Consider the following 14941-nt stretch of genomic DNA (forward strand, 5'->3'; position numbering starts at 1 on the left):
ACATTCACAGAGGACATACTCCGACTCAAAAGATTGGCGTACAAGTTCAGTTTGTGATGAGTACCTTCGCCAAGGCGAGCAACCCAACTTTATAGCAGACACTGAATGAAGATGCTTGACAAGTCAAGGATTGTAATTTGGAATGGCTGGCCATATGCTCCAACCCACATATTTCATCAAGACTGGTATGGTTGAGTTCCGCTGATTTACTTCATGTTGTTGTAATTTGTAACTTAGTGGAAGTGTATAGTATCTCTCAGTATATGTTCTTCCCTGGTGTGCTACTTATAATTGAGCCAGAAAGAAGCTTGCCAATGCTTATTGTGTTTTACCTGCTTATAATTTTGAATTGTGCCAACTGGACGTTGATGTTTAACTTCTACACCATTTAAAATTGTTAGATTGGATGAAGACTTGAGCTTTCTATATTAGCTTTCCCATTGTCCTTCTGGCTAAGTGGCTTTCTTTGCCTCTGAAAATGCAGCAGGGACAAATTGGAAAGGCATCTTGCAGATGCACATATGTTTGACATGGCATGGATGGTTACACACAATGGCGGCGCCGCCATAAAATATGATACTAAATTTGTATGTAGAGGTATGTTAGCATGAATTCCTAAAAAAATGTGATCTATTTTTTTTTTTTTTTTTTTTTTTGACTTCGGATCCCTTTTTGTCATGTTGATTTGTTTGTTTTCCTTGCATGAAATACCTTGTGTTCATGAGTCACCATTTTGTGTGCTTGTGTTGATTAATTCCTAGGTTTTGTCTATTCCTCCTGGGAAATGATATGTATCCTTATTAGGGAAATCCTCCTCGGAAAATATATAGATTCATTACACATTTGTAGTTTGATATGCTTTTCAGTAATCTAGGAAACTGAATGTATATTGAAAATATTCACTTAATAATTTCATCTCTTTGAACTTGTTAGGTTGATTGCATATTCTTTCTTTGCCGAAGGTTAGAGCAGGAGCTAAGATGGTATTGTTGTCACTACTCGTTATTATGCTATCAGTGTAACTCTAATTTGCAGTGATAGAAGTTTTGGTATTCTCCTACATTTGTTATGTTTGTCTAAATGAGCTGATCAATTCCTTGATTGTTTTGTTTATTGAATATTTGTTTGATGATTGCAAGGTTCACAAAATTGAAACTTTATTGTTGTTATCACTACTCGCTTGAACGGGTAAGTTTCTACGAACATGAGAATTATATCATCTTGAATCTGTACATTTTTTTTTCTCGAGTCCTTCATATGATAGTGTTAAACTCGCTTTCACGCCAATTCTTACATAATAGTTTCAATGATAAGTAGCTTACTAGATACTTAAACCTTGATGTTTTCAGTAGTGCCCTTTGTGCTAATTATTTGATTTTAGTGTTTAATATATGAATGCTATTATTAGGTATCTGGCCATAAATAGTCTTGTACAATAACTTCCAGGTTCATTCAGATAAACCGAAGTCTACACTTGCTGGAGTGGAGCTGCACTGATAATGCTCCTGCCGTGTTGGACGTTTGCCTATGCTTTGGCTAGCTGCTGCTTCCATCTCTAGAAAATAAATTCTCAAGACTTTTTACCCTCATGAAAGGTTGTGTGACTCAATGAAAGACCAAATTGCATAAAGGTGATGAAGATAGGAATTTCAAAGCACAAATTGTTTTTTTTCCCATTATGTTTTTATTATGCCTTGGTGTGTACTTTAAAAGCCTAGTTATTTATTGACAATCAACTTCTTGAAAACATTGTAAATTTTGGAAAACCAATGTATAATATATCAAATTTTCAAATGTGTTGTTTTAGTATGCTTTAGTATGTTTGTATAATTGATTTTATGATATGAGAACCATGTAGTATTAGTAGCGGTGTCGGGAAAAAATAGGTTCTACCAAAAAAATTAATTATTTAAAAAAAAAATTACTTTGAACAAACACGACAGCGAATATTGTCGTTACTTGACTTCCCTAAGACAATACACCACGAAAATGCGTGTCCTAAACTTAAGACAAAAATTTACGATGGTTCAATACGTTCTAGATTTGAAAATAGACAGTTACAGCAAATAGGCAATTTGCAACGGTTTTGAATGTCCTATAATTAACGACGGCTTTAAGTGTCGCAATCCCGTCGCATTTCTAATTCGCTTTACCACGCATTTTCCCGTCGTTAATATTAATGACAGGGCTATTCACGACGAACTCTAGGACACTATTTCCCGTCATAAATCTTGATTTAGGATGACAATATCCGTCGTTTATGGCCTTTTCTGGATGTAGTGTATTGAATGTCACTTAAAACACAATTTGGTTAGATAGAAGATATCATTGGAGATTGAAAAGTATTTGATGGAAATATAGAAAGCACGTTGAAAGCCACATATTATCATTATGGTTATGAGCATAAGGTTTGTAAGTATGGTGAGTTTTTATTGGTGATTTATATTAAGTATGGTGGGTAGATCTATTAGACTAATTCTCACTACACCATAATAGGATATTTGCAACATGCACTTTTTTTGCTTTGCAACGGTTATTTACCGTTAGCAAGTTACCAACGTTAAATAAGCGTTGGCAATGTTGTAAAGCGTTGCTTTATTTGGGTGAATTTTCCGGATTTAATTGCCAACGCTTAAAAATCGTTGGAGAAGTGTTACAAATTAAAAACTTGAAAATTTCGCGAAAGAGGGAAACAAAAAAAATGCGCTCTATTATTTTGGTCGAAATATAAAATATAATTTTCTTTCTCTCCTCTCGCTCTCTCTCACGCCGCGAGCCCTAAAATTGATTTTTTTTTCCTCAAAATCATCGTCTCAATCCAATCCAGTTTAATATTATCATCTCGATCTAATTATCATCTCGATCCAATCTTGTTTACAGACCAATCCAGTATATATTCTGTCTTGATTCCTGCAGAAACAAGATCGGGTTTTGTTGATTATTGGGAATTTACTAGATGTTGTTCATTGGTTTTAGTTGGAATCCAGAGAAAAGCACGAGGTACGTACATTATTGTAAAATTTTATTTGAAAGGTATGATTTTTTTTTTTTTAATTGTGAATTTGGGTCTAGACTTTTGTTTTATCTATGCGTGTGTGAGAATTGTTGGAAATTTTGAATTTTTTATGGGAAGTATGTTTGTGTTTGTGGGTTTAAACGGTTTTGAAGTGGTGCTTTAATTGTGAAAATTTAGGAAGTGGCGGTGCTAAACTCTGCTCACCTCCTAACTCTCCTACTTCATTCTCTTCCCTTCAATTTTCAGGTACTCCCCTTGCTTATTCTTTTTCTCCGCGTTTATAATCTTCTGTAACTTTTACAGGCGGTTTATTTTAGGTTCGGATTTATCATTCTCCTTCATCCTTCATTGAGGAAAAGGAAATCTTTGGTAAGTTATGATTTTTCTTTTTGTTTCTTCAAGAATTATTAATCAAATTTGTTTGTAGAAATAAAAGAAACAACTTTTTTTGGTATTAGAAACAAAAGCACTAATTTTTCAGTGTGAATTCCTTAATGAAATGACTTTTGATATCAGTTGAAGCTATCAGTTCAGGTGATTTTTTTTTCTTCTTCTAGTTTGGACTTTGGATATGTACGTGTTCAGGTTAAATTTTTTCTTTATGAGTGTGTTCCATTGATGATTTTTTGGTTAATTATTGGCGTGTTTGATCCATGATTTTGTTGTTTCATTTCGAATATGTTAGTTTGATCAGTACTTGAATGCTTGTTGGTATGGTTGTGTTGCTTGCTCATTAGAGAAAATGCTTCTGTCTTGATGTTTTTATCTACGTGAGACGATGTGTAAACACCTGCCTGTTAGTTGGATTTTCTATTCTATTCTCTTGATCTCAATATTTCCTTTGCCTGTTAGTTGGATTTTCTATTCTCTTAAGAACTCCACTGTGAAACAAATAGCAGTCCCAACAGCCAGAGTTATCAGCTCTAAGGGCATCTCCAATGGGGAGTGTAAACCGTATAGAGTGGAAATTTTACACTCCAAATATTAAAAAACTCTCTCCAATGGGGGTGCTATACCGTAGGTAATAGTGTATTAGCTAATAGAGAGGGTGGGGAATTCCCCCTCTCGCTATTAGTTAATAAAAAACCTAGGCGACACTCGAACTAACGTCTGAGTGAAATAATTTTCGGACATCACTTGGAGTAACGTCCCTTTCTAATTTTAAAGTAATTTTTTAACTCGGACGTCACTCCAAATGACGTCCCAGTTTCAATTAAAGAGGGACGTCACTTGGAGTGACGTCCGAGTTTAAAATCTATTTTTTTTACACTCTTCCATTGGAGAGTATAGAGTGTGGATATTTATAAGCTATACAATACTATACAATTAGAGGTGTAAAATCCTAATGGCACCTACGTGGAGCCTAGGTGGAGGTGTAATTTTACACCTCCCATTGGAGATGCCCTAAGGATCTCAAGTATGTACTTCCTTTATTGCAACTACATGAACTCCACTTGATATACTTTTCATATCTTTCTTTCTGCTTCATATCTCAAGGAGTTTGCCCGTTATATACAGTTAAAGCGTGACCGTCAAACTGGGCAGATTTGTCAGACTATTGATGGTTTAAAGTGCAAAGATGGCTATATGCATAAGAAAGTATCTATGGAGTCAGTGGTTAATAAAAAATCGGCGTACATAATGTTGGAAGAGAGTAGAATATCGATGGAAGAAATAGCAGCAAAGATATTGTTTATTAAAAAAGAAGGAAGATCGAAATCTGAATTAAAAGAACTCGTTACTCTTATGTCTATTCATCTCATCAATCTTTGTCAGGTTCGTGTTTTTTCTATGTCTATATTTGGTTGTTGTTGTTCCATTCAAGTTTAAATCTTTATGGCCTGGTGTCTCCTATTGAACTATTGGTAGAAATGACGACCCTTTTTCACGATGGTAATTATAGGGGATGCATTGATAAGTTTGGGTTTTTCCTATGCTGTTATAGAATTTCAGTATGTGATTGGAGAGATCATTAAACTGGTTGGTTTCCTTAACATATTTTATGGTTTTGATCTAGGCAAATCGTTCCATCTTGCTAGAAGAAGATCGAGTTAAAGTTGAAAATGAACGTGCAAAGGCTCCAGTTGACTTTACTACATTGCAGCTTCACAACCTATTGTATGAGAAAAACCACTATCTGAAAGCCATCAAGGCTTGCACAGATTTCAAGTCAAAGCATCCCGATATTGAACTTGTACCCGAGGCAGAATTTTTCAGTAGTGCACCTAAAGATATTAAAGAAACTTCAATGTCGAAGGACAGTGCTCATGTTCTTATGCTAAAACGGCTCAATTTTGAACTTCACCAGGTAATTACATTGGTTAAGCGTTTCTACTATCTCACACTGCATTGATATGAAATATGAATTGCTTCGAAACATGTTAAATGCTTCTATGCTTTTAGAACTTTTTTATTTTGTTATTCTCTCTTGCTTTGAATGACATACTTGGTGCTTTAGTTATTTATATTTTAAAGATATCTAATATCTAGACTTGAATATTGTATCCGTTGAACAAATGAAAAGTAACACTTACAGTTAAGCTCACGGAAGAAAAGAAGGGTTACTCGAAATTTCTAATTTATATTAGAAATTTGATTTATAGATTTACTCTAAAGATGGCATAACGTACGGACATATGGTCCTTCTTTTAGTATTAGAAACAAATAGGAGGGCATCATTGAAATAGACAATTGACAAGATATACTTTAGGTGTACCTTTTCAGATTAGATGCCTATCTGAAGTTTTGAACTAATATCACTGAAACAATGATTTTACTTAACATATTTTGTTTAGGTAGTTTTGACCAATTTGGTGCATCTGTCACTGATAGACTTGTAAATTTAGAAGTTACAGTCTCTCCAATGGTCGATTGGTCGACTACCTTTCAATTATAAACTAGGAGGTTGTTGTTGATATGTTAGGCAATTCATATTGCTCATGTCATAATTTGTATTCTTCGGCTAGGCGATACATAAATACTCATCCTTTCCTCTGGGAAACAGGTATTGCATATGGATAGAAATGACTATTATGGAGGAGAGTCATCCTCGCTTAATCTTGTTTAGGTACGAATGTAGTAATACTTTTGAGGAAGTGCATTTATTTTTTAAGAATCAAACTATATATATATCCGGCCTTGTGTTAATCATTATTTTTAGCTACTTATTGCTTGTAGTTGTGGAAGAGATTTAGGGGTGATAACAAGCCTCCAGAGCAGTTGGGCTCCAGCAAGGAATACAATGTCGATATGATACCTAAGGTATTATTTTAGTTGTTAATGCTCACTGCTGTTAGATAATAATAATCACTTGAATTGTTTTTTATTTGACGCTGGGTATTTGAATTATTTCCCCAGTTTCAGGCACTTAGCAAAATTAAGGAACTTGCTGCGAGTATAGAGGGGAAAAGTATGGAAGAAAAGAAGAGTTTGTTGGCAAAGTGTGCTGCTACCACACTCTCTTCAAAGTTTTTTTTTTGATAGGAAAGACCTCACTCTTTTCAAAGTTGATTGGTGGTGAAAAAGAAATTTTCACATCTATGGTTGTGGACTCAGTTATTTCAATTGGCAACGATGATACATTGTTTATTGTATTCTTGTATTCATTGTTTATTGTAGGTTTAGTTGGTTTCGCTACAAAATATGAGATTTTTTTTTATTAGCAACCCATTAGCAACGGTTTATAACAGTTACAAAAGAATTTTAAATTATTTTTTTAAAATTAACTAACAACTTTGTAACGGTTACAAACCATTGGTAAAATTTTTAACAAATTACCAACGCTTAAAAAGCGTTTGTGAAATAAAAAACCGTTGCAAATGTTTTAAATTTGTGCACGAAATAGTTATAATAAGCGTTGGAAAGTTGTGTTTGCAACGGTTAATAATCTTTGGAAATTTCTGTATGCAATGTTTTTTAAGCATTGCAAATATTTCCAACACTTTACCCACGCTATATTTGCAACGCTTAAAAAGCGTTGCGAAAATTATTAGCAACGCTTTTTTGCCGTTGCAAATAGCTTGTTATGGTGTAGTGTCTATAATTTTGGTGGATTCATCTCTCCCAAGATATTCTCTCTCTTGATTCATATTCATATATTTAATTTAGTTTAGTTTCTGCATAGTTTACATCTCAAATCAAATCAACTATATATTCATCATTACTTACCCACATCTTTTACTTGCATCCATGAGAGCAATTTAAATTATGAATTTATATTATCATCAACTAATTATTTATAGTAGGATTGATACCTTGTTAGCAACTATACTAATCAATATTTAATAGGCTAAGTAAGATTTGCAAAAGATATATAACACAAACAACGACATACAAATAATTACGTGTTGTGTGCTTTTTCAATGGCGCCGCTGCCTGCTCTAAATTGATTAGGTGATAGAATATTTAATTTAGATTATTTTAATTTAGGAATTCATATAGTATAAATTGCATATTTAGCATAATTAGATTATTTTAGCATAATTCAATTAGATTTGCATAGTAGAAAGTATTTTCATAAAGTTTAGTGTTTGTTTAACAGAAAAGAATAGTACATAAAATGTATTTATAAATTTCAAAAAATTCTGAAATTTTATAGAGTTGATCTGTACGGTATCGGTAATTTATTGGAATTTTTCTGAATTTTTAGTACTTGTCTTACCTAGGTAACTAACATCGTCTTTGCAGTACCCTGTTTTCAGTTTTCAGGACGCAAGCATCTGTAAAAACTGTCAAGCAGAGTTATTTTCACATCATCAAAAAATTCTAAATTTTTTACAGGAGGAACCTCGATTTGTCAGGAGCTTCTAGTAAAAATTTGGGTATTATTTGACCTATTTTGACCACTTAACTAGTTGCTTGTTTTCAGTGTTTTGCTGAAGTTTTTCAGGGCCAAGGTCTCTGGAAGAACAGTTGAGAAGAAGGATCTGTAAAACTCCAAATAATCCAAATATTTTACAGGATCGTCCCTGACACGTCATGAGACTCCAGTAAACATTTCGTGATTTTTAGTGCTGTTTTACATATTTAATCAATCGATTGTTTACAGTTTGTGCAGAAAACTTCTTCATTGGACTCTGCATGATTAAACAGTAAAGAAGAGGGACTTTTCAAGCTCCGATTGCTCTGAAAATTTACAGGCTACTTTCTGGACGTATCAGGTCACTGCTGTAAACATTTCAAAATTTTTGGACTTATTTTGCTTCCTATAACAGTAAGTACTCTTCCACCGTGAATCCCCTGTTAGCGGTTTTATAATTAGCATTAATAGTTAGACTCATATAGTTTAATAATATAATTTAGTTAATTAAGTGCATATTCATTTAGTTTATATAGCTTAATTGTCTAGTGCATGAAAACTTGGTTTCGTGATTCACCTCGTAAACGTTTAATCAGAAGAGCTAATTCTTGTAACAATCTTCCAATTTTGGTTTTGGAGGAGACCACACTATTGAACTAGGATCTGATTCTGAATCTGAAACACACACACCACTAGTAGACTTAGTTACATCATCTACACAAGTAGAGGTTACACTAGAGATAGTACCATTAGCCGCCATGGCTAATAAAAAACCTCTTAGCACCTTGTTTCTACCTATCGTGGTTCAACCACCGAGCTGCATATTGATGCCCGACAATAACAATAACTATGAGATTAAGCCCACCATTCTTAATATGTTGCCAAGATATTATGGCAAAACAAATGAAGAACCGTATAATCATCTGAGTAAGTTCTTGAGCATATTAAGTACTTTTAAAGCACTTCATCTTTCACCTGAAGAAACTAGATTAAGGTTGTTCCCCTTGACTTTTGAGAATGCCGCACTATATTGGTATATTAATTAGCTACCCTCTAATTCTATAACTACTTAGGAGCAACTATCACAAAAGTTTATGAAATACTATTACCCTTTACGTAAAACTGAAGCCATGCAATTGGCTATTTCAACCTTCAAAGGAAAACCTAATGAAAAGTTTCATACAACATGGGATAGATTTAATGATTTACTTGTCCGTTGTCCACATCATGGTTTTAACATACTTAATATCGTACATTACTTTATAAAAGGTCTTTCACCTATGAACCATCAATTAATTGAATCAATGAATGGAGGAAGATTTACTAGTCTTACTCCTAATGAAGCTTACACTTTTTTGCAAAACTTTTATGAGAGTTCTAAGGATTGGGCCAATGGTAGTGACCATGAGGACATGGCACGGGTAGATGGGGGGATGAGTTTTAAAAAATCAGGTATGTATGAGGCTAAAAACGAGCTCAATGAGAAACTTGAAGGTGTCATTGCTAGTTTATCCATTAGAATTCAAACCTTAAACAAGAAGTTTGATTCATTCACTTTAAACCCTCCCAAGAATAATCATCTCAACAAGCAATGAGTGTCAATCAATTTTGTGAAAATTGTTTCGCCACAGACCATGATACACTAGTTTGTCCAGTATTTGTTGCCCATAACTTTAGTAACAACTATAACCAAGATCCACAAAATAATTATCAATGGAGACAGAATATGCCTCCACAACAAAACCAATATAGATTGCAGGGTTATCAAGGTAACAATAAGCAACAATACATTAATAGAGGCACAGTAGTACCTTCTCCACAGTATTACCCATAACAACAACAACAACAACAACAACAACCAAACATGAACAGAGAATTAGCCATAGACCCCATAGCTAATTACCAAACCCAACCCAACACCACAGATGAAATAATGAAAGCTTTAGTCACCAAAATCGAGAATGAATTCAAAAGAATTGACCAAAAATTCGATATTATGGCTCAACAAATAACACAACAAATTTCTCAGATAACTCAACAAATAACTTAATAGATGAGCCAACAATTCAATCAGATACTAGCTAGTCTAGCAGATAGACCTAAAGGAATCTTATCAAGCCAACCTGAACAAAACCCAAAAGGTTGAAATGTTTATCAAGTTGAAACCACCCCTTCATCCACACCCACAGAGGGAGTTAATTCAATATCTACCCTTAGGTTAGGAAAGAAAGTAGATACCAAAGTTAACATACTTGATTCTGATGAAGTTGTTATAACAAAAGATGAGGAAAAGCTAGTTGAAACTAAAAAAACCAAAGAGCAGGTAACCGAAAAAATTCCACCCGCACCATTCCCCTCTAGGTTAAAAGATAACAAAAAGGAAGCACAATATAATGAGATCATGAATATTTTTAAAAATCTACATATCAATATTCCGTTTCTAAGTGCAATTAAACAAATGCCTTCCTATGCCAAATTCATAAAAGACCTAGTAAAAAAGAAAACAAATATCCTAAAAGATGTTTTTATTGCACAAAGTTGTTCATCCTTTATACAGAACAAAGCTGTAGTAAAACATAAGGACCCCAGTAGTCCTACAGTTATGTGTAGAATAGGAGAGGACTACACTGATCAAGCATTATTGGATTTAGGTGCTAGTGTGAATTTATTAGCATACTCAGTTTATAAACAGCTAGGGTTAAAAGACTTGAAACCAACAAATGTTAGACTACAGTTAGATGATAGATCTATTAAGATTCCACAAGGGGTAATAGAGGATATGATTATCAAGGTCTCTGATTTTTATTACCCTATTGATTTTATAGTTCTTGACACTTTACCTAGAAATGGAAACCAAATTCCTATCATCTTGGGTAGACCATTCTTAGCTATAGCAGAAGCTTTAATTAATTGTAGGAATGGAAACATGTCCATCACTTTTGGGAATATGAGAGTAGATGTAAACATCTTTACATTATTTAGAAACCCTGTCGATGATACGGAAAAGATTGAAGATCTATATGCAATAGACACAATAGCTAATAAAAGTTTTAGAAACACTCACCACAAAGATCCATTTTTATCATGTGTATCACAATTAGGCACAAATTATAACAAGGATAGTGTTATACACCAGACTAATGCATTGCTAGATGCAACCCATGCACTAGACACTGGTCAACCTCATGCAAAAATAGAAGACATTCGAGCATCTTTATGTGAAGCTACTTTTAATCGTAAATTTATCAAAGATTTAATTCAGATGGCTCACCCTCTACTAAAATATATAGGTCACACATGGAAAAGAAGGAAGATAAAAAGAGTAAGAAAATCGGATTACAAACAAGTTGTAAGTCTAGAGAATCTAACTATAAAATACCCGCAAATTTATAAAATTAATTAGCTTCTGTGTCGGCTGGCGACATTAAACTTAGCGCTTATGGGAGGCAACCCAAGTAGTTTAAATAGATAGTAGCTCATGACAAGGAAATCGAACTAAAAAAATAATAATAAAAATAATAATAAAAAATATTAGATGCGTACCTGAACCTGTGCTGAAAATAAAAAGCTAATTAAAGAATTCGGTGAGTTGATGATTCTTTAGCTTTTTATATCTCTAACTGTGAGTAGTTTTCTCCACATCCAATTCAAACAATGATAGAGGATTAGGGAAGTCCCAATATAACCAGGATAACTAACCAAGTTTGTGCAAGGAAAAAAGAGGGAGAGTGCGATATATTTTGGAATTCGAGTTCAAATAGGAGTTAGAATTTGCCCAGCGTCAGGAAGCTGTAGCTTTACGATAAGGACTAGTAGAGATGTGGAGCACTTCTAAAACTTCTCCTATAAAGCTATTTTTTGTAGTCTCTTGAGTTCACTACTTCAACACTCTCTACATCTCTGTATTCTCTCTCCCATCACCACATAAGGTTCGGGAAGGAGCTTGAAGTATTAAGAGTATGGAGAATTAATCTATTTTTAGTTGTTATGGTATAGTATAATATTAGGAAGAAAGTAGTGGTAGTAAGTTTATTTCCCGTTGTCATGGGCTTAATTGTTTTTTTTCCTATATTATCAATAGTTTATGAATGTGATTATTATTATTATTATTTTTTATGAATAAGAATTCAATTTATATGAGCCTAGAAGTGTTATGTGATGCATCTGTATCACTGCGTGAACTAGTGAGGTGAAATTCCTCTCTGTTTTGGCCAAGTGAGGTAGAATACTTTTGTGTTTCGGAACTAAATCCTACTCTAAGTATCAATCCAATAAAATGGGCCTGAATACTTTAAACAAAAAGCCCAATCAACTAGGGTCTTAGAAACAAAAACAAAAGAGACCGATCTTCTTCTTCCAGCCGCACCACCACTCCCTCATCATTATCACCACTTCACCCTACCCATTAATAGGTGCTGCAACCTCCAATTATACCTACACGAGACGAGGAGCACTTGCTAATCGGCAAGACCTACCGCCGGTTAGTTCACAATCAGTTTTCAATTTTGAATTGTGTAACTCTACTTTCCTAAACAATAGTGATTTCGATTTCACAGTGAATCTGATTTCGCTTTTCATAAGTAAAAGAAACCAGAAATTAGAAAAGACAGTTGAATTGTCAAAGTTTTCAAATTGAATTCAATAGAGATTGGGTTTCTGTCCTTTTTGTTTGCTGTTGTCAGAGGAGAAAAGGAGAACATGAAGGTTGTCAGGCGGTATTGGTTGTGAGGAAGGAAGGGTGCCTTATTAATATTTGTTACGCTTGAAAGATTTAGGAGAAAGAAGGTTCTGTACTGGACGATTTTATACAGAGCAAGTAATGAAATTTTCAGTCTCATCCTTATGGTTTTGTTGTGTCCTCTTACCCTCTGTTTGGCCATACACATTACGCCAGCTCAAGGACAAGTTTGCAAACAGTTGGACATGACGACCAAACGAAAGATTCACGCAGAACTCTATTATGGAGAGTTGTTTGATAACAATGCCATGAATGGATTTTTTAAACAAGAATGCGAAAATTGGGGTTGGGACTGTCTCTTTTATTCTAAGGGGACAAATGTCATGAAGATATTGTTTGATATTTTTTTTTATGATTATCGAATCGATTACGAGTAGGCAAATGGGAAAATGGAATTGTATTAGGATAATGAATCTGAGCCTATTATCATAACTGATTTTCTAGTAGAGAAATTTGGACTCTCGCAGTTCCGCATTTTCTTAATAAATAATATGATCACTCATGTACTTGATTGTCTATTATGGTTTTATCACTTTTATTTGTAGGCAGAGACAAATCTTGTATTCCGTGCAACAATGAAACTATTGATTTAAGTTATTATTATTATTATTATTATTATTATTCATTGTTTAATTTTTAATTTTTATTTTTTAGTCGTGTCATTTGTACATGTGACTCTTACATTCCACTCTAGCACCTTTTCTCCACTTTTTTGGAGACGTATAACTCTACGGATTGAGCACATGACAAATATTTAGTCGTTGTAGTAATTATTGGTCCTTCTGAATCATCATTCTTATTTGTTTTGTTAAAGATATAAATTCTACAGATTTTAGCTGATGTAATTTTGCACGCATTTAAGGTAATATCCCTCATTCTCTAATCATTTAAATTATGGTAAGCTTTCAGTTATTTTATTTAGTCGTTGAGAATAATGCCTAATTTAGTTACGGGGGTGAGAATAAAAATTTTGCAATATTTTAATTACAATATTTGGAAAGTTTATATGTGAATTATGGTGATTCTAGGTGAAAAATATATATATATTTTTTGTTTAAACTGGCTAATGAAATTGGAAATTATAAGTCATAATCAGGATTAGTAAGACTTTTAGACTAAGTTTCTATTACTAGAAATAGATCTCACTGATAAAAGTCTTAGTCTAAAGTAAGTTCATATAATACACCACTAGAGGAATTTCAAATGAAAAAGCAACTTAAACTTCTACCAAACTAGAGGATTAGTACAGGGACTTGATCTGTGAGACTTGAGCCTTTCAATTTTAATTTCTTGGAGAGTCTTTACGTAAATCTGAGTCCAAGTTGACTCAACCATTTATCTGTGCTTAAATTCGTTGTGTAGTCTAATTTATTCTTGATTTGGTCAATCACGAGGTGGCATCAACTGGGGAGATAGCCATTAGGTCCTGTAGTCTATTCAAAGCAGAATATCATACTGATAAGTCAAGTAGTGAACCAATCAGCCTTTATCCCACCTAGTAGGATTATCATGTTAACCACTTTTGAGCCTTATATATTAAACCTTTTATTCTTAAACCAATCATCTTAAACCCAACTCCAGATAAGGAGTATATCCCATATTATTAGCCTTACCCATATTTCTGAGGATTTCTAAAGAACTAGAGAGAAAGCTAGAACAAAGAAGATTTTGAAGGAAATTTTACCAAATGTAAAATGAAGAAAATCATTCCTTTTGCTAAAAAAAAAAAATAATAATAAAGAAAAGAGCGAGAAAAAGAAATATAAATAATTGAGCAGAAGTAGTGATAGAGTTCAAGTGTTGCAGTCTACAAGTGAAGATAATTTCCAAGAAGGTCAAAAGCACAAAGTCTTTAGTATATTCTCAAAATTTTTGAATCCTTTTTACCCTTTTCTTGTTAACCTGTCCTAAGCCCCGTTTTAATACCCAGACTTATCACCAAAGTATGATATGAAGTGTAGAATAGGTGAGAGGATGCTAAAGTGAAGGACCCGATACTTCAAATGTGATTGACATTCTTTCTATGAGACTTTATTTATATATTTGAAAATTTCTGTCTTTCTGACTAAATATGTGGGATGTTCCATTTTTTTTTACTCATTTCCCTGCATATGGAGGTAAAATAGAAAACTTATCTGAGAGAGGTTTTCTTGTGATTGTATGAAATTGTGAGATTTGAAGTCAAAATACTAATCCAAAGGTGAGGTAGAAATTCCGTTGCTTGGAAAAGAGAAAGGAATCAAAATGGTTAAAAATGAATAAGCTTTAGTTAGGATGATTAGTCAGTCTTTTCTATCTTTATGAATAGAACCTTAGCCTAATGTTTTATGATCATGGGTGTGATAAGTAGTAACCTTTTGATTTAGACATTTTAACTGAAAAAGTTGTT

At 33.6% G+C, this 14941-nt stretch overlaps 1 long non-coding RNA gene and 1 other non-coding gene across 3 annotated transcripts; one reads left to right on the forward strand and one right to left on the reverse strand.

The window, feature by feature from the left end:
- The first annotated feature begins 33 nt into the window (after positions 1-33).
- On the forward strand, positions 34-1664 carry LOC147476757 (uncharacterized). Of its 2 annotated transcripts, XR_015208862.1 has the most exons (5): positions 34-185; positions 485-597; positions 934-983; positions 1140-1188; positions 1447-1664. It is a non-coding gene; the product is annotated as an uncharacterized LOC147476757 (long non-coding RNA). The 2 variants fall into 2 exon arrangements; XR_015208861.1 differs by lacking the exons at positions 1140-1188; positions 1447-1664 and having other exon boundaries at positions 934-1133.
- A 7275-nt stretch (positions 1665-8939) lies between these two features.
- LOC147476758 (small nucleolar RNA R71) lies at positions 8940-9048 on the reverse strand. Its single transcript, XR_015209980.1, has one exon. It is a non-coding gene; the product is annotated as a small nucleolar RNA R71 (small nucleolar RNA).
- Between the last annotated feature and the right edge of the window lie 5893 nt (positions 9049-14941).

The sequence above is a fragment of the Coptis chinensis genome, chromosome 9 (assembly GCF_015680905.1).
Source record: "Coptis chinensis isolate HL-2020 chromosome 9, ASM1568090v1, whole genome shotgun sequence".
Lineage (NCBI taxonomy): Eukaryota > Viridiplantae > Streptophyta > Magnoliopsida > Ranunculales > Ranunculaceae > Coptis > Coptis chinensis.